This window comes from Stenella coeruleoalba (assembly GCF_951394435.1).
Source record: "Stenella coeruleoalba genome assembly, chromosome: 3".
NCBI classification, from domain to species: Eukaryota; Metazoa; Chordata; class Mammalia; order Artiodactyla; family Delphinidae; genus Stenella; species Stenella coeruleoalba.
The window spans coordinates 75,772,143-75,796,837 of record NC_137148.1 but is presented as its reverse complement, the minus strand read 5'-3'; the positions used below and the strand labels follow the sequence as shown (position 1 = coordinate 75,796,837).

At 36.2% G+C, this 24,695-nt stretch overlaps 1 protein-coding gene across 1 annotated transcript in view; it reads left to right on the top strand.

Moving 5' to 3' along the window:
- Positions 1–24,695, top strand: part of KIAA0825 — a 398,890-nt gene that overhangs the window by 18,937 nt on the left and 355,258 nt on the right. Inside the window, 1 exon segment of the mRNA XM_079918575.1 lies at positions 11,568–11,716. The gene's annotated coding sequence lies outside the window, so the exon portion shown is untranslated.

Genomic DNA, 24,695 nt, shown 5'->3' with positions numbered 1-24,695 from the left:
GTGCGGATTTTCTCTTGTCTAGTTGTGACGTGGGCTCCAGAGAGCGTGGGCTCTGTAGTTTGCGGCCTATGGACTCTCTAGTTGAGGCACATGAGCTCAGTAGTTCTGGTGCATGGGCTTTGTTGCCCCGCGGCATGTGGGATCTTAGTTCCCTGACCAGGTATCACGCTCACGTCCCCTGCATTGGAAGGCAGATTCTTTACCACTGGACCATCAGGGAAGCACCCCTTTGTCATTTTTAAATTGAATTACTTGTCATTTTATTGTTGAGCTGTAATAGTTCTGTATAGATTTTGGGATGCTATCTCCTTATCAGATATTTGATTTGCAAATATTTTCTCCCACTCAGTAGGTTGTTTTTTCACTTTATTGATGTCATCTTTTGAAGCACAAATGTTCTTGATTTTACACCTGTGATTTCCTCTAAAAATTGTATGTATTTCATCACTTGTGTTTAGGTCATTGATCGATTTTGAGTTAATTTTTGTATGTCTTTAGATGAAGGAGTTCGACTTCATTCTTTTGCATGTTGATATTCAGTTGTCTCAGCAACTTTGCTTGAAAAGACAATCTTTCCCTATTGAATTTTCTTGAATCCCTTACCAAAAATCAATTGAACATTGTATGGGTTTATTTTTGGACTCTCCATTCTATTCCATTGATTACATGTCTATCTTTATGCCTATCCTATCACACAGTCTTGATTACTGCAGCTCTGTAGTAAGTTTTGAAAAGTAGGAAATGTGAGTTCTCTAACTCCATTCTTCTTTTTCAAGATTTTTTTGACTATCTCTTGCATTTCCATATAAATTTTAAGATCATTTTGTTAATAGGCAGCTGAGTTTTTGATAGAGATTACATTGAATCTGTATATTAATTTGAGAAGTATTGCCATTTTAACAATATTAAATCTTTCAGTCCATAACCAATGGACTTTTCATATATTTAGATCTTTCAGTGGATAGGTCTTGCACTTCTTTTGTTAAATGTTTTCCTAAATATTTTATTCTATTTGATGCTATTGTAAATGGAATTTCTTTCCTAATTTCATTTTAAAATTGTTAATTGCTAGCATATTAAATATAATTTGTTTCTGTTTATTAATCTTATTTTCTGCAAACTTTGTTGAATGTATTTATTAGCTCCAATAGTTTGAGTTTTTGGGTTGTTTTAGAATTCCTTAGGACTTTCTACATACAAGATCATGTCATCTATAAGAAGAGACAGTTTTACTTCTTCTTTTCCAGTCTGGAATAGTTTTACTTCTTCCTTTCCAGTCTGGATGCCTTGTATTTACTTTTCTTGCCTAATTGTCCTGGCTAGAATTTCCAGTACAGTATTGAACAGAAGGGTTAAAAACGGACACACTGTCTTGTTCCTGATCTTAAGGGCAAAGCTTTCTGTCTTTCACCATTAAGTATGAAGTTAGTTGTGGGTTTTTTGTAAATGTCTTTTATCAAGTTGATGAAATCCCCTTCTACTCCTGGTTTGTTGAGTTTTTTTAATCATGCAAGGGTGTTGGATTTTCACACATTCTTCCCTGCATCTATTTAGATCATCACATAGTTTTTGTCCTATATTCTATTAACGAGGTATATTACATTGGTTCATTTTCCTGTGTTGATTCAATCTTACATTCCTGGGATAAATGCCACTTAATCATGGTGTAAAATGCTTTTTATATGTTGCTGGATTCAATTTGTTAATAGTTTGTTGAGTATTTTAGCCTATATATTCATAAGGAATATTGGTGTATAGTTTTCTTTTCTTGTAATGTTTTTGTCTGGTTTTAGTATCAAGGTAATACTGGCCTTAGAGAATGAGTTGAGAAGTGTCCCCTCTGCTTCTGTTTTTGGGAGAGTTTGTGAAGGATTGGTGTTAATTTCTGGTAGAATTCACCAATGAAACCGTCTGATCTGGCTTTGTCTTTGTGAAAAAGTTTTTGATCATTAATTCAATCTGCTTTTTTGTTATAGGTCTTTTCATATTTTTTAGTCTCCAGTCATTTCAGTACTTTGTGTCTTTTTGGGAATTTGTCTATTTCATCTAGTTTATAAAATTTAATGATGTACAACTGTATATTGTATCCCCTTCTAATCTCTTTATTTCTGTAAGGTCAGTAATAGCGTTCCTCCTTTCATTCCTAATTTTTGCAATTTCAATCTTACCTCTCTTTTCTGTGTGTGTGTGCGTGTGCGCAATGTTTTCTTCCTTCTGCTTGCTTTAGGTTTAGCTTGCTCTTCTTTTTCTAGTTTCTTAAGGTTGATGGTTATGGTATTGATTTTAGATCTTTCTTTTTTAATATAGGCATTTAGTCTACAGTTTTATTTTCTTCTGGTGTGTTTGTTTGGCTTTGTTTTCAGGGTAATACTGTCATCATAGAATGAGTTAGGAAGGTTTTTTCCTCTGTTTTCTAAAAGAGTTTGTGAAATGTTGGTATTATTATTTTTTTTATTTTATAGAATTCATCAGTGAAGACCTTGGGTCTTTGAAGACCTTGGGAAGATTTTGAATTACTAATTCAACTTCTTTATTGTTTTAGATCTGTTCATTTTTTACAGTTTTTCTTGATTTGGTTTTGGTCATTTATGTCTTTCTAAAAATGTGTCCATTTCATCTGTGTGTCTACTTTTTGGCATAAAGTCCTTCATTGTATTGTCTTATAATCTTTTCGATTTCTGTATGACCAGTAGTGATATATTTTTCATTCATTATTTTGGTAATTTATGCCCTTTTTCTTTTTCTCTTGATCGTCTAGCTAAGCGTTTGCAATTTTGTTAATATTTTCAAAAACCAACTTTTGTTTTTATTGTCTATTGCTTTTCTCTTTTCTGTATCATTTATTTCTGCTGTAATCCTTTATGTTGCCTTTCATCTCCTTGCTTTGCATGTGGTTTGCTCTTCTTTTTCTAGTGTCCTAAGATTGAATCTTGAGGTACTTATTCTACACCTTTCTTCTTTTTTGATATGTGTTTAAAGCTATAGATTTCCTTCTATAGCTTTTTATGTATGCCATAAAATGTGACAAATTGTGTTTCACTATCATTCAGTAAAAAATATTTTCTAATATCCCAGGTGATTCCTTTTGTGACTTGTTGTTATTTAAAAGTATGTTCTTTAACTTCCAAATATTGGGAATTTTCCAAAATTTTGTAATGCTATTGATTTCTGATTTAATTTTGTTGTACTTACAGAACGTGATCTTATTACTTCCTATGATCTCATTACTTTTAAATTTATTGAGACTTGTTTTATGACCTAGAATATGATCTATTTTTGAAAAAATTTTTTGGCATTTGAAAAAAAAAAGTATATTCTCCCATCATTGCGAGGAGTAGTCTGTATATGGGAGTTAGGTTGAATAGGTTGACAGCATTCAGATCTTCTGTACTCTTGCTGATTTTCTGTTTAATTACATCAATTATTGAGTGCAGAGGATTGAAATATCTAATTATAATTCTCAAATAGTCAATTTCTTCTTTGAATTCTGTCAATTTTTGCTCTGTTGACTTTGAGGCCTTGTTTTAGGTGCATATATATTTGTAAATATTACAGCGTTTTGATGTATAGACCCTTTTATATCTGTTTTTCTCAAATACTATTTCTTTTTTTTTTAAAAATTAATTTATTTTGGCTGCACTGTATCTTAGTTGTGGCATGCTGGATCTTTAATTGCGTCATGCGAACTTCTTAGTTGTGGCACGCAAAATTCTTAGTTGCAGCATGCGGATTCTTAGTTGCGGCATGCATGCGGGATCTAGTTCCCCGACCAGGGATGGAGCTGGGGCCTCCTGCATTGGGAGCACAAAGTCTTACCCACTGGACCACCAGGGAAGTCCCCTCAAGTACTATTTCTTTCTTTCTTTTTTTTTTGTTAGTTTCTGCTTTATAACAAAGTGAATCAGTTATACATATACATATGTTCCCATATCACTTCCCGCTTGCGTCTCCCTCCCTCCCACCCTCCCTATCGCAGCCCTCTAGGTAGTCACAAAGCACCGAGCTGATCTCCCTGTGTTATGCAGCTGCTTCCGACTAGTTATCTATTTTACGTTTGGTAGTATACATATGTCCATTCAACTCTCTTTGTCCCAGCTTACACTTCCCCCTCCCCATATCCTCAGGTCCATTCTCCAGTAGGTCTGTGTCTTTATTCCTGCCTTACCCCTAGGTTCTTCATGACATTTTTTTTCTTAGATTCCATATATATGTGTTAGTATACGGTATTTGTCTTTCTGACTTACTTAACGCTGTATGACAGACTCTAGGTCCATCCACCTCACTACAGATAACTCAATTTTGTTTCCTTTTATGGCTGAGTAATATTCCATTGTATATATGTGCCACATCTTCTTTATCCATTCATCCGATGATGAAGACTTAGGTTGTTTCCATCTCCTGGCTATTGTAAATAGAGCTGCAATGAACATTTTGGTACATGACTCTTTTTGAACTATGGTTTTCTCAGGGTATATGCCCAGTAATGGGATTGCTGGGTCATATGGTAGTTCTATTTGTAGTTTTTTTAAGGAACCTCCATACTGTTCTCCATAGTGGCTGTACCAATTCACATTCCCACCAGCAGTGCAAGAGGGTTCCCTTTTCTCCACACCCTCTCCAGCATTTATTGTTTCTAGAGTTTTTGATGATGGCCATTCTGACCTATGTGAGATGATATCTCATTGTAGCTTTGATTTGCATTTCTCTAATGATTAATGATGTTGAGCATTCCTTCATGTGTTTGTTGGCAGTCTGTATGTCTTCTTTGGAAAATGTCTATTTAGGTCTTCTGCCCATTTTTGAATTGGATTGTTTGTTTTTTTTGTTATTGAGCTGCATGAGCTGCTTGTAAATTTTGGAGATTAATCCTTTGTCAGTTGCTTGATTTGCAAATATTTTCCCCCATTCTGAGGACTGTCTTTTTGTCTTGTTTATGGTTTCCTTTGCTGTGCAAAAGCTTTGAAGTTTCATTGGGTCTCATTTGTTTATTTTTATTTCTATTTCTCTAGGAGGTGGGTCAAAAAAGGATCTTGCTGTGATTTATGTCATAGAGTGTTCTGCCTATGTTTTCCTCTAAGAGTTTGATAGTTTCTGGCCTTACATTTAGGTCTTTAATCCATTTTGAGCTTATTTTTGTGTATATTGTTAGGGAGTGTTCTAATCTCATACTTTTACATGTACCTTTCCAGTTTTCCCAACACCACTTATTGAAGAGATAAGGTGACCATATGTGCGTGGGTTTATTTCTGGGCTTTCTATCCTGTTCCATTGATCTATATTTCTGTTTTTGTGCCAGTACCCTACTGTCTTCATTACTGTAGCTTTGTAGTATAGTCTGAAGTCAGGGAGCCTGATTCCTCCAGCTCTGTTTTTCATTCTTGAAATTGCTTTGGCTATTTGGGGTCTTTTGTGTTTCCATACAAATTGTGAAATTTTTTGTTCTAATTCTGTGAAAAATGCCAGTGGTAGTTTGATAGGGATTGCGTTGAATCTGTAGATTGCTTTGGGTAGTAGAGTCATTTTCACAATGTTGATTCTTCCAATCCAAGAACATGGTATATCTCTCCATCTATTTGTATCATCTTTAATTTCTTTCATCAGTGTCTTATAATTTTCTGCATACAGGTCTTTTGTCTCCTTAGGTAGGTTTATTCCTAGATATGTTATTCTTTTTGTTGCAGTGGTAAATGGGAGTGTTTTCTTGATTTCACATTCAGATTTTTCATCCTTAGTGTATAGGAATGCCAGAGATTTCTGTGCATTAATTTTGTATCCTGCTACTTTACCAAATTCATTGATTAGCTCTAGTAGTTTTCTGGTAGCATCTTTAGGATTCTCTATGTATAGTATCATGTCATCTGCAAACAGTGACAGCTTTACTTCTTCTTTTCCGATTTGGATTCCTTTAATTTCCTTTTCTTCTCTGATTGCTGTGGCTAAAACTTCCAAAACTATGTTGAATAAGAGTGGTGAGAGTGGGCAACCTTGTCTTGTTCCTGATCTTAGTGGAAATGCTTTCAGTTTTTCACCATTGAGGACGATGTTGGCTGTGGGTTTGTCATATATGACCTTTATTATGTTGAGGAAAGTTCCCTCTATGCCTACTTTCTGGAGGGTTTTTATCATAAATTGGTGTTGAACTTTGTCGAAAGCTTTCTCTGCATCTATTGAGATGACCATATGTTTTTTCTCCTTCAATTTGTTAGTATGGTGTATCACATTGATTGTTTTGCGTATATTGAAGAATCCTTGCATTCTTGGAATTAACCACACTTTATCATGGTGTATGATCCTCTTAATATGCTGTTGGATTCTGTTTGCTAATATTTTGTTGAGGATTTTTGCATCTATGTTCCTCAGTGATATTGGCCTGTAGTTTTCTTTCTTTGTGGCATCCTTGTCTGGTTTTGGTATCAGGGTGATGGTGGCCTCGTAGAATGAGTTTGGGAGTGTTCCTCCCTCTGCTACATTTTGGAAGAGTTTGAGAAGGATAGGTGTTAGCTCTTCTCTAAATGTTTGATAGAATTCACCTGTGAAGCCATCTGGTCCTGGGCTTTTGTTTGTTGGAAGATTTTTAATCACAATTTCAATTTCAGTGCTTGTGATCGGTCTGTTCATATTTTCTTTTTCTTCCTGATTCAGTCTTAGCAGGTTGTGCATTTCTAAGAATTTGTCCATTTCTTCCAGGTTGTCCATTTTATTGGCATAGTGCTGCTTGTAGTAATCTCTCATGATCTTTTGTATTTCTGCAGTGTCAGTTGTTACTTTTCCTTTTTCATTTTTAATTCTATTGATTTGAGTCCTCTCCCTTTTTTTCTTGATGAGTCTGGCTAATGGTTTTTCAGTTTTGTTTATCCTTTCACAGAACCAGCTTTTAGTTTTATTGATCTTTGCTAATGTTTCCTTCATTTCTTTTTCATTTATTTCTGATCTGATCTTTATGATTTCTTTCCTTCTGCTAACTTTGGGGTTTTTTTGTTCTTCTTTCTCTAATTGATTTAGGTGCAAAGTTAGGTTGTTCATTCAAGATGTTTCCTGTTTCTTAAGGTAGGATTATATTGCTATAAACTTCCCTCTTAGAACTGCTTTTGCTGCATCCCATAGGTTTTGCGTTGTCGTGTCTCCATTGTCATATGTTTCTAGGTATTTTTTGATTTCCTCTTTGATTTCTTCAGTGATCACTTCGTTATTAAGTAGTGTATTGTTTAGCCTCCATGTGTTTGTATTTTTTACAGATCGTTTCCTGTAATTGATATCTATTCTCATAGCATTGTGGTCGGAAAAGATACTTGATACAATTTCAATTTTCTTAAATTTACCCAGGCTTGATTTGTGATCCAGGATATGATGTATCCGGAGAATGTTCCATGAGCATTTGAGAAAAATGTGTATTCTGTTGTTTTTGGATAGAATGTCCTATAAATATCAATTAAGTCCATCTTGTTTAATGTATCGTTTAAAGTTTGTGTTTCTTTATTTATTTTCATTTTGGATCATGTGTCCATTGGTGAAAGTGGGGTGTTAAAGTCCCCTACTATGAATGTCTTCCTCTCTATTTCCCCTTTTATGGCTTTTAGTATTTGCCTTCTGTATTGAGGTGCTCCTATGTTGGGTTCAAAAATATATACAATTGTTACATCTTCTTCTGGGATTGATCCCCTGATCAGTATGTAGTGTCCTTCTTTGTCTCTTGTAATACTCTTTGTTTTAAAGTCTATTTTGTCTGATATGAGAATTGCTACTCCAGCTTTCTTTTGGTTTCCATTTGCATGGAATATCTTTTTCCATCCCCTGACTTTCAGTCTGTATGTGTTCCTAGATCTGAAGTGGGTCTCTTGTGGACAACATATAAATGGGTCTTGTTTTTGTATCCATTCAGCCAGTCTTTGTCTTTTGGTTGGAGCATTTAATCCATTTACATTTAAGGTAATTATCGATATATATGTTCTCGTTGCCATTTTGTTAATTGTTTTGGATCTGTTTTTGTAGTCCTTTTTCTTCCCTTCCTCTAGTTTTCTGCATTTGTGTTCTCTGTTCCACAGGCTGCAGGATTGTAGTTCCTCTTTCGTCTGGTGTCTGCTCCCTGGTGGGTGAGGTTGGTCGAGGTGCTTGTGCAGGCTTCCTGGTGGGCAGGACTGGTACCTGCCCACTGGTGGATGGAGCTGGGTCTTTACCTCTGAAGGCCAGGGCCATGTCAAGGGGTGTGTTTAGAGGCAGCTGTGGGCTCAGGATGACTTTAGGCACCCTGTCTGCTGATGGGTGGGGCTGTGTTCCCACATTGTTGGCTGTTTGGCTGGGAGCATCCCAGCACTGGAGCCTGCAGGCTGTTGGATGAGGCCAGGTCTCAGTGCCAAAGTGGCAATGTCCAGGAGTGCTCATGCTAAATATTCCCTGGGGCCTCTACTATCAGTGTCCTTATCTCCACAGTGAGCCACAGCCGACCCCCACCTCCCCAGGAGACCCTCCAAGACCTGCAGGTAGGTCTGACCCTGGCTCCTATGGAGTCACTGCTTTGCCCTGGGTTCCAGAGCACATGAAACTTTGTGTGTGCCCACCATGAGTGGAGTCTCTGTTTACCCCAGTCCTATGGAGCTACTGCACTCAAGGCCCACTGTCCTTCAATACCAAATGCTCTGGGGGCTCTTCGTCCTGATGCCAGACCCCCAGACTGGGAAGCCTGGTGTGGGGCTCAGAACTCTCACTCCTGTGGGAGAACCTCTGTGATATGTGATATAATTATTTTCCAGTTTGTGGCTTGCCTACCCAGCGGGTATGGGATTTGATTATATGATGAAAGTGCCCCTGCTACTGTCTCGTTGTGGCTTCTTCTTTGTCTTTGGATTATCTTTTTTGGTATGTTCCAGTCTTTTTTTCAGTGGTTGTTTAACAGTTAGTTTTGATTTTGGTGTTTTCATATGAGGAGGTGAGCTCAAGTCCTTCGACTCCACCATGTTTTCCTAATCCCCTCCCTCCCATCTCTTTTGATCCTTAATTTTCTAGATAGTTATTTCGTATCTTCAAACACACCACTTTTCCCATTTACTTTTTTTTTTTTTTTTACTCACAGTCAGATAGTTAACTACGGAGAAGGAAAAAAAAAAGAAGTTGCTGTACAAATAGGTAGGGGAGGGAGATTCAGTGTTTCTTGGGCAGTCAATTGTTTGCATACTTTAGCTTCACTTCTTACTCCACACTTCTGCCAATGATATAGGACATTCTTTAATTGCAGTCTCTGCACACATTCTAGAGTTTTGCTTTTTCCAATCTGTTTTTACCATGAAAGCTCTTTCATCTGTCTTACATTGTACAAATTTGTAGCGATGCCTCTCTCAGTCTCTTCATTTTTGTGAGTTTACATCCTGTTCCCTCACCCCAACACACACCTTTTTTATCTTTTTAAGGGAATCTCTAGAGGAGAAGGGGGGGAAATACATGCTTATTGATTTTCCTAACCAAAAATTTTGTGCACATATTGTTAAACAGTTGCAATGTAATGTGTATGTGTGTGCTTGGGTCCTGTTTTCATCTGTCCTTTTCAGCATTTTCTGCATTGCTATATTTCTTCATGATTATTATTTTAGTGGATTTTGAACCCATTTTTAAAGAATAGTTTGTTGTATTTTTATTATTATTACTGCAGTCGTTATTATTATTTTAGCTACTGCATCTTTCTCTTTCTTTACCCCATTCTCCATCCCACCATCAAGCACATTTACCTTTCCTCAGGTAACCAATATTAACAACATTGACAGTTTGTGGAACAGTAAGTCTTAATGTTTTCCTGTGGTCAAACTAATTGGCTGAAAGCTATCAAGAAGCACAATTCACCCTACAGGCTGACAATGTTATCAAGAAAGCAATTTCAATTATTTTTGGGTTTTCCATGAAATCTTGTGATTTCAGCTATGTAGTGTAGGTAATATGTTGTATCTCTGTAATGGCTCCCTAGTGTGGGCATCTCCACTTAGTTCTTAGACCGAACTGAACCATGTCTCTTATTACAATTCCTCTGTTTACTGTTTTGCTCAAATTTAGTTCCTAGACTGGCCAAGTTGTCCATGAGGGTTTTTGTCTGTTTCTGATGAAGTATCAACTGGAAGTCAGCTTGGGACAATGGATGTTAGTAACATTTAAGCACTTGTATATCAGACACCAGAGAAAGTCAAGAAGTATGAGAACAATCAATAAATATCAAGAGAAGCATCTGGAACCTTCTTCATATTAGTTTTCTAGTTGACCTAAGCCTAATGAAGAGATCATTTTGGCAGATCACAGATTATAAAATAGATTTTTCTATTAAGTAATATACTTATCATTTGACTTCTTTTCTTTTTCTTTTAGTAAGGCAAGATAAAGAAATACGTATAGATTTTAGAATGAAGAAGTAAAACTCATTATGTATGTATGATGTAAAACCACAGAAAAAATAATAAGAGTTTAGAAAATATCCTGGATAAATACATCAATATACAAAAATTATACAAATACATACATATATAAACAAAACAAGATAAAGCCCTTGCAAAGAGATATTATTTATACTAACATTCAAAATATGAAGTTCCTGGGAGTACATCTGACATAACAAGACATGTGCAAAACTCCCATGGGGAAAATAGTAAAGCATTATTTTGTGACAATAAGACCTTAATAAATGGAATGATATACAATACACATGGCTTGGGAAACTCAAGATTTTACAGATGCCCAATTTGATCAATCAAATTCCTAACTGTCCATTTTGTTAGGGAGGAGAGAATACTTGACAAAAGATTTTAAAATTATATAGAAAGACAAAGGGCCAAAAACTAAGAATAACAACAGTGTATTTTGGTGCAGGGAAAGTCAAATAGATTGGTGGAATCTTACTACTGAATGTTTAGACCACAGACCCACCTCTTTGGTGACTTGACTTGGGAGGTTGTTAGAAACACAGAATCTCAGATCCCAACCCCAGATCAACTGAATCAGAATTTACTTTAATAAGATAACCTGGAAGAGTGGGGAAATATTTTTTTTAATTAAAACAAAATTAAAAAAAAATATTTTGTCCATGCCACGCGGCATGTAGGATCTTAGTTCCCCAACCAGGGATTGAACTCGAGCCCCCTGCATTGAAAGCATGGAGTCTTAACCACTAGACCACCAGGGAAACCCCAAAGATGGTTTTAGTAAACAGTTCTGGGGCAACTGGTAATTAAACAAGAAAAACATAATTGTATTGAAAGGTATTGCTTATTTCATATGGTGCAACCATCCCTTACTCTCTGTGATCTACGTTTCTTTAGGAACATTTGAAAAATCAATGAAAATAAAAGGGATGTTTTGAATATCGTTTTCCTAGGTGCATCCGTCATCCATTTGCCTGTAATCTATGAATCATCTTGCTGATAAGGTTTTCTTAGGTATCCCAACTTCAGGATGTCTTTATGTGTTTCTAGCATCTCTTGGATCAAGTCTGTATATTATAACAATGATAGTACTGTCACTGCCAATGTAGATGACTAATGTTGTGACTATGCCCCCTCCATGTGGCAGTGATAAAGCTGTATCTAATTATTTTATAGGTGTGCTTTGTATATTTTGTGGAAAAAAAACTGCTGAAGATACTAGAGAAAGGGCAGCTCTTCTACTGACAACTCATAAGGAAATAATTTACCACCTACTTAGGATTAGAAGACAAGCTCATTCTTATAGTCTTCTGAAACAAAATTAGGTAAGAAATGTTTTTTGTCATATTTTAAATGATTTGTACTCTGCCTCCCCAGTTTGCTTGAAAGCTTCTATAATTCTATTCCTTTGGCCTCTAAGAGAAATGCAGTTAGCATTTTCCTTTAGGAAGGTAGTGTGCCAGCCAGCTGTCAGCCTTATGATGTGCCTGATCTCCGATGTCAGGGGAAGCACAATTCAATTTTAAACTAAGTCTTCTGCACAATAGTGCAGCAGGGCTGCCAGCATCCCTCTTTATGTTCCTTTCTTTCAAATTCTCCCTTCTACTCAAACAGTATAGCTTTATTTTTAAATCCTTTGTGTAAGATGAAACCACCACTAACTGACTTTACTTGTCTTTAGTTAAAAATCAATGAATTGACTGAAATAATCTGTATTTCAGCTACCCTTTCTCATTTCTAGAAAATAAAATACCACTGCTTGTTTAACTTATGACTTGTCTAAACATGTTGAAAGCATTGACTATGAGGCATAACACTCAGACGCTGAAAGGGAACTGTGACAAGTTCAGTCAAAAGGGAAAAGAGGAATAATTTATAAAAGGTGTTGCAGATAATGATGCCAGCCAGTTATTTTAAAATGCATCCATCTCACCTTTTAATGAATTAGATTTGTCAACAGGAAATGTTTTATGCACCACTTCTAATAAAAGTGGCATGCAGTGCTTTGAGGTTGGCTTCTTCAAAGCTAGAGTATCTTCAATTCAAAGGTATTTTTTAAATAATAGATATTAAAAAGTATATTTAAATAATATTAAGGTTGTGACACAAACACCAAATGACAAAATTCAGGAGTTTCAAAGCAGAGGCTGACATGCCTTCACTATTTCACATAGTAACTGTTTTTTAAATTAGGAGTGTAACAGACTGATTTAGGGATTGTGTGTCAGTTTAACTTTAGATTCTCTTGTTGTTTTGATTGGTGTCACAACCTTAATGTCAGCTTTTCAAATAGGTTTCCACATTTCCTTTGGTTTGAGGTCATTAAAAAATGCATATGATGAATCTAAGAGGCATAAATAGGTCACACTGAAGTGGAATTCCTTGCTTCTCTGGTATTGAGAGACAGCTAATACCTGCCTTATAAGTGGAAAAAGTTAGCTCATGCATTTTGGTAAATTTCTGTTTTTCAGGAATTTGATTCAGACCATTGTAAACCCAAATAACAAAACATGATGTTGGTATAATTGTTTCCTTGTTCCTCTAATCCAAACCATCCAATCTTGTTGGTTATCATCTCTAGATGTTAAGAATCACAATTCCAACAATTTTTTTTTCACTAAAAGTACAAGTTAAACCTGGTAATTATTTCAATAGAAGAATCCTTATTCAGTATAATTAAGTATAGGTAACCCTGCCTTAAATTTTTCCATATGCCAGTCCTTTATAGAAGCACTTTTAATTAGATCTTTTTGGGAGTAAAATCTTATTTTTTAAAGTAACACTTGTTATACAAAGCAAAATGTAGAGTAAAATCTGATATGTTGTGCTGAATATTAAAAAAAATTCTAGTACCACACTGGACATTAAAGGAGGAGCCTGGAGCCTTCCTTACCCCATTCTGCAAGGAAAGAGAGAAAGGGAGAGAGGAGGGAAATAATAATCTCCCTACCCAAATTCCACCCTTTTCCTTGATTCTCATCTTTCATGCTCTCACAGCGCAGGTCATATGTTGAATATAGTTTTAATTTAGAAAAATAAACATATCAGAATCTGTCCCACAATTGTCTTTTTCATCACCTGTGTTTGAGAAATAAACGGTGAAAAGAGAGGCAAATTATTTACTGATCTTTTCTTGCTGACTCATAAAGATACTGGCCAACCTAAAACACTTCATAGTTCTCATCTCCTCCTTGATTGAACCTGCAGGTTTTATCATTCTTGGTTTTTATCAATGACTGGGGGGGACATTAATCTTTCTTTCCTAGTTGTACTCCATTCACTGCCTTCTATCTCTTTAATTTTCAAGCAGTGTTGAATTTGAGAAATTTCTAACAGTTTTCATTTCTGGTTCTGACTTTACTTTTCTTTCCCACTGAACTCTCCCATATCACATCACTGTTAAATCATCACAATTCTGACAAGTAATATTCTTTCTAAGCCCCAGTCCTCAATAGCAAGAGGTAATTATGCTGCATTGTACAGTGGTTTGAAAATGTATACAGTTTTCTGTGAAGGTTTTGACCAACTCATCCAAATTCATCTAAACTATGCTAATGCCCTTTTTTGAACAAATGTTTTAGATCATTATTATTGTTCATCTAATACTAGTTCTGATTTCTATTTGGTAAAACTGAATTTTTGAAACAAAAATGCCTGTTTCTAAATTCAGAGAAAGCTATTCAAATAAATGAGTTGGAACTCAGTATACACCTGCAATATAAAAAAGTTTTCTGGCATAGAAACAAAATAATCTCTTTAAATAGTATAGACCAAAGCCAGCTTTATACAAATTCATTTAGAGTAGTTTCAGATTTATGTAATTAATAAAGTTGGATAGTGGGTCTAACTTATATATTAAATGTCCTTCAGTGTACAGTGATGTTCTAGTGACTGGCTGGAAAAAAATGATAGAATTTTATTTAGTGTTTCTGCTATGTCAGTCAATTCTATAAATGGCTTTCTAATGGGATACAATATATGCTTTTAATAGTTTTCTATAAGATTAAGAGATAATATTTATTGCGTGCTTTCTATGTTCCAGCGAATATGTTCTAAGTAGTATCATAGAATATGTTCTATGTTCTAAGTAGTAGCCATGGATTATCTCATGTAATCCTCATAACAACACTTTAATCTCACTATTTTACAGATATGGTAGAGGCACACAAGAAGGTTATAAAACCAGTAAGTAATGGAGCTAGGACTCCAACACTAGCACTGTTACTCCAGATCTCATACTCTAAGCCCCCGCTACTCAAAATGTGGCCCCAAGCCAGCAGTATCACCATTACCTGGGAACTTGTTAGAAATGCAGACTCTTAGGCTCCACCCCAGTATCATATTATCATGTATAATGTGAACAGGGATCCACTATAGACCCAAGTTATCTTGAAATCACTTGTATAAAGAACAGAAAAAGAAAAAATCCCAGACCATAAACAGCAAGTCTTTCTCTCTACTGGGCAGCTAACTACTTCAACATCTGAGACTTTCTTGCAATCACATTGCAGCACACTGCCTTTGAGTACAGACTCTGGACCAGATGCCTATGTTTGAATCTCAGCTCCCATTTCTAGCTGTGGGACCCTAGGAGGGTTACACAGCTCTTTGCATCTCAGCTGCATCATCTGGGAAATAAGGTCTAAAACGGTACTTACTTCACACGATCGTTGTGAAGATGAAATGAGTTAATCCATGGAAAGGTTTTAAAACAGAGCCTGATGTGAGATAAGTGAAAAAATGTTATCTACTGTAGTAGTAGTTGTTGTTGTTAGTTATGATTCTTATCTTAGAGTCACATCTCATACTTTTTGGTTATCAATTGGTAATAACTTGACAAATATTTTTGTTAGCAGGGCTTACCACATAAAGGGATATCTTTGATGTTAGAGTCCAAATCATAAACTTTAGTTTTTGTATTTTTCTGAAAACTTTCTCCTGTGGCACTTCCCGCCTGTGAGTTCTGCTAAATGCCACTTGATTGGGATACTTAACTAGTTAAGTCCAATGCACTCAATTCAAACTCAAAATGAAATATGTAACAGTACAGTGAATTTTAAAATATAGTATATGCTTTTAAACTGAATAAAGATAATGAGGATTGTAAGCCCGTTTGGCCAGCGACTGGCATAAGTAGTACAGAAAAATCAGGATGAAGAATGTTTATTTGAAGGCTGCATGCTTTGGAATCTTGTTTGTTTCCTTCTGGGTGGGCATAATTCTGAAGTTAATCACGGAAGTCTTCAGGGGGAATAATGGTTTAGTGTGCAAGTACTTACTTAGCAACTATTTAAGAATACATCTAATGTCTGAAGTGAGATTGCATGTTCCTATATAAAATACCATTTTGAAAGCTGATTTGTGAAAGGCACTGAGATAAAGATCCTTGGTGGAAAAAATATCCTGGGAAACTTTTAATTGTCAATTCCAGGACACACACCCAAAAAGTTCAGTTCACTAGGCCTGGGATGAGGCCCACCCAGGTATTCAAATTTTTAACAAGTGGCCGAGGTAATTCTGCTTAAATTAGTGTCTTCAACTACACTCTGAGAAATACTGCAGTAGAGGCAAAGACATGAACTGAAAAAAGTTTTTGTTGACCACCCATTCCTTTTTGCAACATTGTCCTCTTTGGTACTAGTTTCTTTCTATCCTATGACCTACTCTCTCTATCTTCTTTGGCCTTTCCCTTACCCCCGTTAGTGGTTCCCAAGTGATCTTTAATTTTCTGCTTTTCTCTTTTTTACTCTTTCTCAAAGAATATATCTTCCGGATTTATCAGTCATGTCTTTTCAGGTGGTTCTACAAAATAATCACAAAGGTCTCTTTAATCTAAAAATCTCTAAGCCAAAAGGAAGGTGCTGAAATCAATTTACAGGCTTTGGGCAACATTTAAAAAAAGAAGAAGAAGGAGAAGGAGGAGAAGGAGAAGGAGGAATAGAATAGAAAATATCAAAGGAAGTACTAACGATAAGCAATGTTTCATGGAGCTTTTCTTTAAGATATGTGTGTACACCTACACATTGGATTGCAATGCTTTTTTTTTTTTTTTTTGCGTTATGCGGGCCTCTCACTGTTGTGGCCTCTCCCGTTGCGGAGCACAGGCTCCGGACGCGCAGGCTCAGCGGCCGTGGCTCACGGGTCCAGCTGCTCCGCGGCATGTGGGATCCTCCCGGACCAGGGCATGAACCCATGTCCCCTGCATCGGCAGGCGGACTCTCAACCACTGCCCCGCCAGGGAAGCCCCCTGCAATGCACTTTTATAACCTTGTAGGTCATAGTTCAAAAGTTTGAAACATACTGAGTCTTGGTCTCCTGAACTTCCGTGTGACATTACGAACACTATGTTTTCTTATGCATTTCCCTCATATATCTAACCCATCTCTATTCTGGACATTACCATTTGTATAATCCATTCAAAATTGTCATGTCTAGGGGCTTCCCTGGTGGCGCAGTGGTTGAGAGTCCGCCTGCCGATGCAGGGGACATGGGTTCGTGCCCCGGTCCGGGAGGATCCCACATGCCGCTGAGCGACTGGGCCCGTGAGCCATGGCCGCTGAGCCTGCGCGTCCGGAGCCTGTGCTCCTCAACGGGAGAGGCCACAGCAGTGAGAGGGCTGTGTACCGCAAAAAAAAAAAAAAAAAAAAAAAAAAGTCATGTCTAAAACTGAATTTGCTGTGCCTTCTTGCTAACATTTTCCTCCTAAGTTTTAAAAATCTATCCATAAACTACTTTTCTGTCATCCAGATTAAAATTTCACTATTCCTTTGTAATAATTTAGCCCTTACTACATAAATTTCCCTATAGCCTCATCTTACTACCCTGGCCTATCCTGTGGCCCTACCCAGCAGGAAACCTTATGGGCACCCATAGTAGTCACCGCTCCTCAGCTAGCTTCTTGAAGGCTACTATGAGCATGCACTGCATGGTATCTATAGCTGCCTTCTTCAAGACTGTAAGAGCCTTTGACAGCAAGATGCCCTGCTCTGTACAATGCCCACCTCTTTTTCTTAGCTATTCCTGTCATCATTACTCACTGTTATTGCCAAGGAAGAGGCACACCCTGGATTTTACCCTTTGCTACTTTCTAATGACATATCCACAAGTTTTTTGCCTCTTATCATGACTATAATTTTCACATCGTCTTGTTTGGTTTCTCTGATGACTTGGGTCTCAAGTCCAAGCTTTTGATGCCTAGGATATGTAACACCTGGCTGGTGTTCTCTCAGCTATAATTGCCTGCCTCACTCAGCGACCCCAAACTATCTAGTCGTACATTGGAAAGTCATTTCAAAATCTATCTTTCCTTTTCTCGTGTTCCCGTCCTCTTCCTATTCATCATCACCTTCATCTGGATTAATTCACTATCCTCCTAACTGATCATCCTACAACTGTTCTCTCACCCCACACCAAAATCATCTTAACACCCCGTTTGATAAATATTTATAAAGTGGTAGTCATGTACTGCCTTAGTGAAAAACTTTTTATGACTCCCTGTTTTGTATAGGATAAAAGTACAAATATTTTCCTTCTGGAGGAGAAAAGGCCTTAGGATACCCATCTGGCCATAGCATTCCTATTTTACCTTTCACTATTTTCATTTGTGAATTTTCTGTTCTAGTTCCCCAAAGCAGTCCTATATATGTTCCAGGGATGTTCTCACCATTTTAATTACCAGGACCCCTTGTTGGTTGTGGTTCATCATTGTGGAGCAGGCAGCTGTGGCTGAGGTTTAGGAGTAGGGTCCCACTACATACAAAGAAACCTCAAGCTGAGGACCTCATTACACATTGGCAATAAGAAGTTAGTAAGAGCCCACACTGTAGAAGAAGAGGGAAATGAACAGGAGACCAACTCATTATTTACTTCTCCACTTACTGTCTGGCTGAGGCTCCTCATGTCCTCCCTTCACTAGTTGTTGGATCATACTCAGAATTGGAGAGCACGTCAATCTATACACCGTGAGAGACTGTGTCATCAACTGTGGGGCCTGTGAGGCTGTGGACTTTGCAAGATCACTGGGCTCCCACCTTTATCTTCCTTTTTCTTGGCAGCTTGACTTCTCTATTTTCCTCTGCCCAAAGGGAATGTCCTTCTGCAGGACTTCTAGATCATTTGTTACTTGTACCACTCAGTTGATACTAAATTAGCTAATGCCTTGTAATATTTTATTTTTGTTTTTGTCTCTCCTGTGTCAAAAGTAATGCTCATTATAATAAGTTCAAACAAAAATAGATTATAAAGAGCAAATCTTTCCTTTTCCCTGTTCCTTTTTAGTTCTACCACCCACAGCTTAGCACTATTGATAGTTTGTTGAGTACCCTTCCTGATTTGGGGGATGATTGGCTTTTTTTCAGAAGTATTATACTGTATCATGATGCATATATAATTCTACAACTTACTTTTTAAAATAAAATACTATAGCATTCTGGAAATCTTTCTATCTCATGCCATACAGAGCTAGATTGTCATTTTTTATACGTGTGCTTTCATTTTATATATGTTATATTGATGTTTAAAATACCCCATGTACTGACGTCACATTATATATCCAGTTTGCCCAGGATAGTCCCATTTTAGGCCTTTTATCTCAGTATTTCATTGGTTTAGTGTTTGCCTCAGATTTTTCATTTTTGAATGAAGTATTATTTAATAGTTACATATAAATAAACTAGGAGAGGTTTAGGTAGACCTACACCTTGTTTGTCTACATCCTGGCATGTTCTCATATGTGAGACACCAGTATAGTGAACAGAATTCTCACTTTAACATATGGTTAAATTGGCCAAATCCCATTTATCTTTTCCAGTTCCTTTCCAGAAGTAATATAAGCTAACACATCTTTTTCAAGGAGAGCAGGAAGGGTGCTTGCTGATAAAGTAAATGCACTCTGGCACGAGCAGTTAGATACAGCTAGCTTCTTCAGATCTTAGGGGATGGTGGTGGCAGAACTATTCTATGCTGCCGGCTCTGCTGGCCACTTGATGCGCAGCCAGTTGTACTGAGCCCTGTGGTTACTTTGGCCTGTGGATTGCACATTTCCCATCCTTTATTCAGTTTTGCCAGAGTGAATACAATCTGAGCTCTCTATTACTGCAAGGATTTTATTACATATCATATGATATAAATCTACAGCTATTTATTTTACTGTTGGGTAACACATTTTTATTTTGTAATAACCATTTTGGTGACAGTGATTTAGAAAAAACAAAAGAAAATAACAGTGTACATTTAATAGTTAGTACTAAATTTCATTACACTTGCCGAAAAGAATTAATGTGTAACTCACACTATGGGGGCTATAATGATATCACAGAAGACATGAAAACAAGAAGACATAGAGGGACTTCCCTGGTGGTCCAGCGGTTAAGATTCTGTGTTCCCAATGCAGGGGGCCCGGGTTCAATCCCTGGTCAGGGAACTAGATCCCACATGCTGCGGCTAAAGACCCCGCATGCTGCAAGGAAGATCCCGCGTGCCAAAACTAAGACCTGGTGCAGCCAAACAAACAAACAAACAAATAAACAAATAAATAAAAATACTAAAGAAAAAAAAGAAGACATAGAAGCATCAACATCTATTGCATAGTCTTAAGACCATGCCCGAAAATACAACATTTTAATACTTAGCTGCAGAAGGTACATTTGTGTACCACTTTATGAAACATGACTTTTCATTTAGATCAAGTGACCGTACTAAATTAATTTCTCTCATCTTCAGCTTCAGGTTTTCTTGTGCATGTATGAAAGGTGAAACAATAGCTGTTAATGTATTGGCTCTATTAAAAGAACTTTACTAACACTTAAATGATGCCACTTTTACCTCAGTATCATTGGATATTTCTAGTAAAAAAAATCAATTCCAGTAATGGTTCAAGTTTCTTGTCTAATACATGGCATCAAAGTAAAGCATTTAGAAGTTCGTTCTGTAAAAGGTGAAACACTTGACATTATTGTGAATACTATTTATTGTAAATTGAATTACAGACTGCAACATACATGATAAAATTGTTTGGTCTTGGTGATATTAAAGATATGTTGGGACTTCCCTGATGGTCCAGTGGTTAAGACTCTGTGCTTCCACTGCTTCCATCCCTGGTCGGGGAACTAAGATCCTGTGCAGACAAAAAAAAAAAAAAAAGTTGAGGTAGAACATAACATCATAAATTTTTTTGAATAAATTTAGAACCTATAGAGAGAACTATACTTAGAATATGTTGTGATGCACATATTTGTGCAATTCATAATTGCTTCTAAGAAATCTATAAAATCTACCAATCTAAATAGAAGATATAGTTCTAAAAGAGTACAAATATGTTTATACATACATGAAATAACCAGCCTGGAAATTTTTTTAAAATATTTATTTATTTATTTTATTTACTTGGCTGTGCCCCATCTTAGTTGTGGCACGTGGGATCTTTGATCTTCCTTGTGGCATGCAGGATCTTTAGTTGTGACCTGTGGGATCTAGTTCCCTGACTAGGGATCAAACCTGGGCCCCCTGCATTGGGAGTGTGGAGTCTTAGCCACTGGACCACTAGGGAAGTCCCCAGCCCGGAAATGTTTATGGTTAGATTGATCTGATAAAATAAAAATAACTTAAGCATGGCAGTATACACTTTCTCTCTAACACAAATATATGGAATCTAAAAAAAAAATGGTTCTGATGAACCTAAGGGCAGGACAGGAATAAAGACACAGATGTAGGATTTTAGAAATTTTTGAGACTTTGAAGAGTAAGTTTGTAAATCAATGAAAATATCCTACCATGGTATTAAATACTTTCATAAAAATGTTCTCTAAATTTTGGTGCAGTTTCTGCAAAATCTACTGGAAATTTTTAGTCAAAGCATTTAACAAGTAGAAGGCAAAAAATTCAGTTTATGTGAAGCTTTTAGGGAATTGCAATTATTGAACACAAAACTTGCAAATAGGAGGACCTTGAAATGTTTCTCCGTGAAATCAAATGGGAAACTGAACAAATTAATTTATAAGAACTTGAATGATGTATAAAATTTAATTGTGAAATTCCATAATTGTGTTTTGAAATACCTACACTTATGGGGAAAATATTTTGATGGAGTTCATATTTTTAATTGAATAAATTTATATTATGGTTCAGAATGAAGTCAACCTGGAAAAGCCTACAAGTTTGCAGTACCTAAATTTAGCAAAACATAAAAATAGAACTACCATATGACCCAGCAATCCTACTGGGCATATACCCTGAGAAAACCATAATTCAAAAAGAGTCATGTACCACAGTATTCATCGCAGCTCTATTTACAATAGCGAGGACATGGAACCAACCTAAATGTCTATCGACAGATGAATGGATAAAGAAGATGTGGCACATATATAAAATGGAATATTACTCAGCCATAAAAAGAAACAAAATTGAGTTATTTGTAGTGAGGTAGATGGACCTAGAGTCTGTCATACAGAGTGACGTAAGTCAGAAAGAGAAAAACAAATACCGTATGCTAACACATATATATGGAATCTAAAAAAAATGTTTCTGAAGAACCTAGGGGCATAACAGAAATAAAGACAGAGACGTAGAGAATGGACTTGAGGACACGGGGAGGAGGAAGGGTAAGCTGGGATGAAGTGAAAGAGTAACATTGACGTATACACTACCAAATGTAAAATAAATAGCTAGTGGGAAGCAGCCTCATAGCACGGGGAGATCAGCTCGGTGCTTTGTGACCACCTAGAGGGGTGGGTTAAGGAAGGTGGGAGGGAGACGCAAGAGGAAGGGGTTATGGGAATATATGTGTGCATATAGCTGATTCACTTTGTTACACAGCAGAAACTAACACACCATTGTAAAGCAATTATACTCCAATAAAGATGTTTTTAAAATAAATAAATAAATAAATTTAGCAAAACATTGAAAATAAGCATATATATTTATTTGATAAATTTGTCTTATGTTATTAGTCCAAAAAGGCACTTTGCATACAGGCAAAAAAATAGAAACTGTAAAAATATTTTGGCTAGAGTATTTATGTATTTCATTATTAAAAATCAAAATTGGTGATATTTTCCACTAGTGAATTTGCTCTGAACTTAATAAATTTACCAGGTAGATTTGCACCTGAGAAAGAGTATACAGAAGAGTCACTTGAAGGTGTCAACAACTTAAAATTTACTAACCATAAATTGTATCTTGGAAAATTATAAAAATAATACAATCATATTTTTAAAAATACATTCTTCAGAAAAATAACTGAGAGGCAGACACAACTAAGAAATTGATTAAAGTATATGAAATGTACCAAGAATCATCTGTTTTTATATTTTTAATGTTAAAACAATATAAAGATTTTTTTACTTCAATGGGCATAGATATAGGAATTTTTTGAAAGAATGTTATTTTGAATATAAGTATTGCATAGGTCCACAAATATTATAAAGCTACTTACTTGATTTGTAAGTATCCATCTCAAAAAATTACATAATTTAAATTATTTTCAGTACCCTTTTTACTCCAAGAAAAAAGGTCCTAGTTTGAATGAATAAATTCTATAATCCTTTGATGTATATGTGCTTCATCCCCTCCTTCCCAAATCCCATTTCCCCTTTTCCAAATGATTGCTTTATTGTAATCCTTATACTTCAAATTCATTATTTCCAAAATGAACACTCCCTTTCCCCCTACAAATTAAAAATGTAACTCTTTCCTGTGATTTTTCTCTTTCGCTTAAGAGTATGTCTTTTCTATCAGTCATTTAGAGTTAAAATCTTGCTATAAACACTGATTCCTCTCTCACCTTTACAAAGATCATGCTGGTGGTAGGATAGAGAATGAATTAGGAGATAATGCTAAAAATAGGGAAACACTTTAGCAAACTGCTGTACTAATCCAGCAGTTTGGATTTTGGATTTACACAGAAGCAATATGAGAACAGAGTTGTATATGACAAATATGAAGGCAAACTAACCATCTGGCTATGGGACTGGTGAGAGAACATTAGAACATGGTGGATGGCTCCCACATTTCTGACATGAGTGCCTAGGTTGATAGTGGTGCTGTTAACTATCAGAGGGACCTAAAGAAAATGAAGACCTTTCAGAGGGAAGATAATAAAATTGTTTGGGGCATGTTGAGTTTAGGTGCCTGTGGGATATCCACGGGAGTTATCCAGTGTGGAGTTGGACAGTTAGAACAGGAGCTCCAAACACAGGTTGTAGCAGAAGACATGGATACTGATGAAATTGTTCACTCAGAGGACCACAGGAAAGAGACAGAAAAAGGGACTGGTAAAGGAAACTGAGCTGTGGTGTCCAGGACAGATTTAGGGAGAAACAGTGCCCTAATAGCACTTCCTTTGGGGAAGGAAGTGCCTGTGACCAGTGTGGAGTGTAGCAAGCAGTTTGGACAGAAGACTGACATTTGGCAATTTTGAGGTTCTATAACTATAGGAAGAATTCAGGCCTAGCTTAGGAAATGTTCCCAGAAATATCATACCATTTGAAACTTTTAGATTTAAGTTTAATAAATTAAGCTTCAAAGATATAATAGTTTATGTATAGTTTTGCAGGTAACATTTATTCTACTACTTCTCTACAAACTTATTATCATTATTCATTTTTACTTTGACTTTTTTCAAAGTTTCACATTGTGTGTACAAGGGCATGTTGATTAGTATAGAGTGGACTTTCTAATATCTTGTCAAGAATGTCAGTTTTATTATAATTTCACACATAGAACTATTCTAGAAATTTGACTTTGAAGTTGAGTCAATCCAAAACAATTAAAAAAATCTCTTTATTTTTCATTCTTAGGATTGTTTCTCAATGGTATCTATGCATAAAATTTTAATGTTTATACATTTTATTTTTACTTATTAGTTCTTTCAAAGAATGTTTTCTGTATCTTTAGACTTTATTTAGTAATTAAAGCACCTAATTTAAGTAGTTTTCTTTCTATAGTCCATGCCTCCACGTTGCCTCTTATATGTTAATTTTGGTCCCTCAGCTTTGGTATATGATTCATCTTTTAGTAGAAAAATACTGGGTTCTTTCATCACAATTACAGTCATTGGTCTGATAATCCTATGAGTCAATCTACACAAAACAAGAAGCTCATATCAAACTCGTGGCAGGTTTAGTTAAAATTAAAATGCACGCTCAACTGTAGAGATTGTCAAGTGTGGAAATAATATTTGTCCAGCTGGACAGCTTTCTTTTGTAGTTGCTAAATGAAAGTTGAGATTCTGTCTGCTCCTTGAAAGCTTCTGTGTCATGAAGGTAATTTGGACTGTTTGTGGTTTGACAGGGATTATTAAAATCAGAT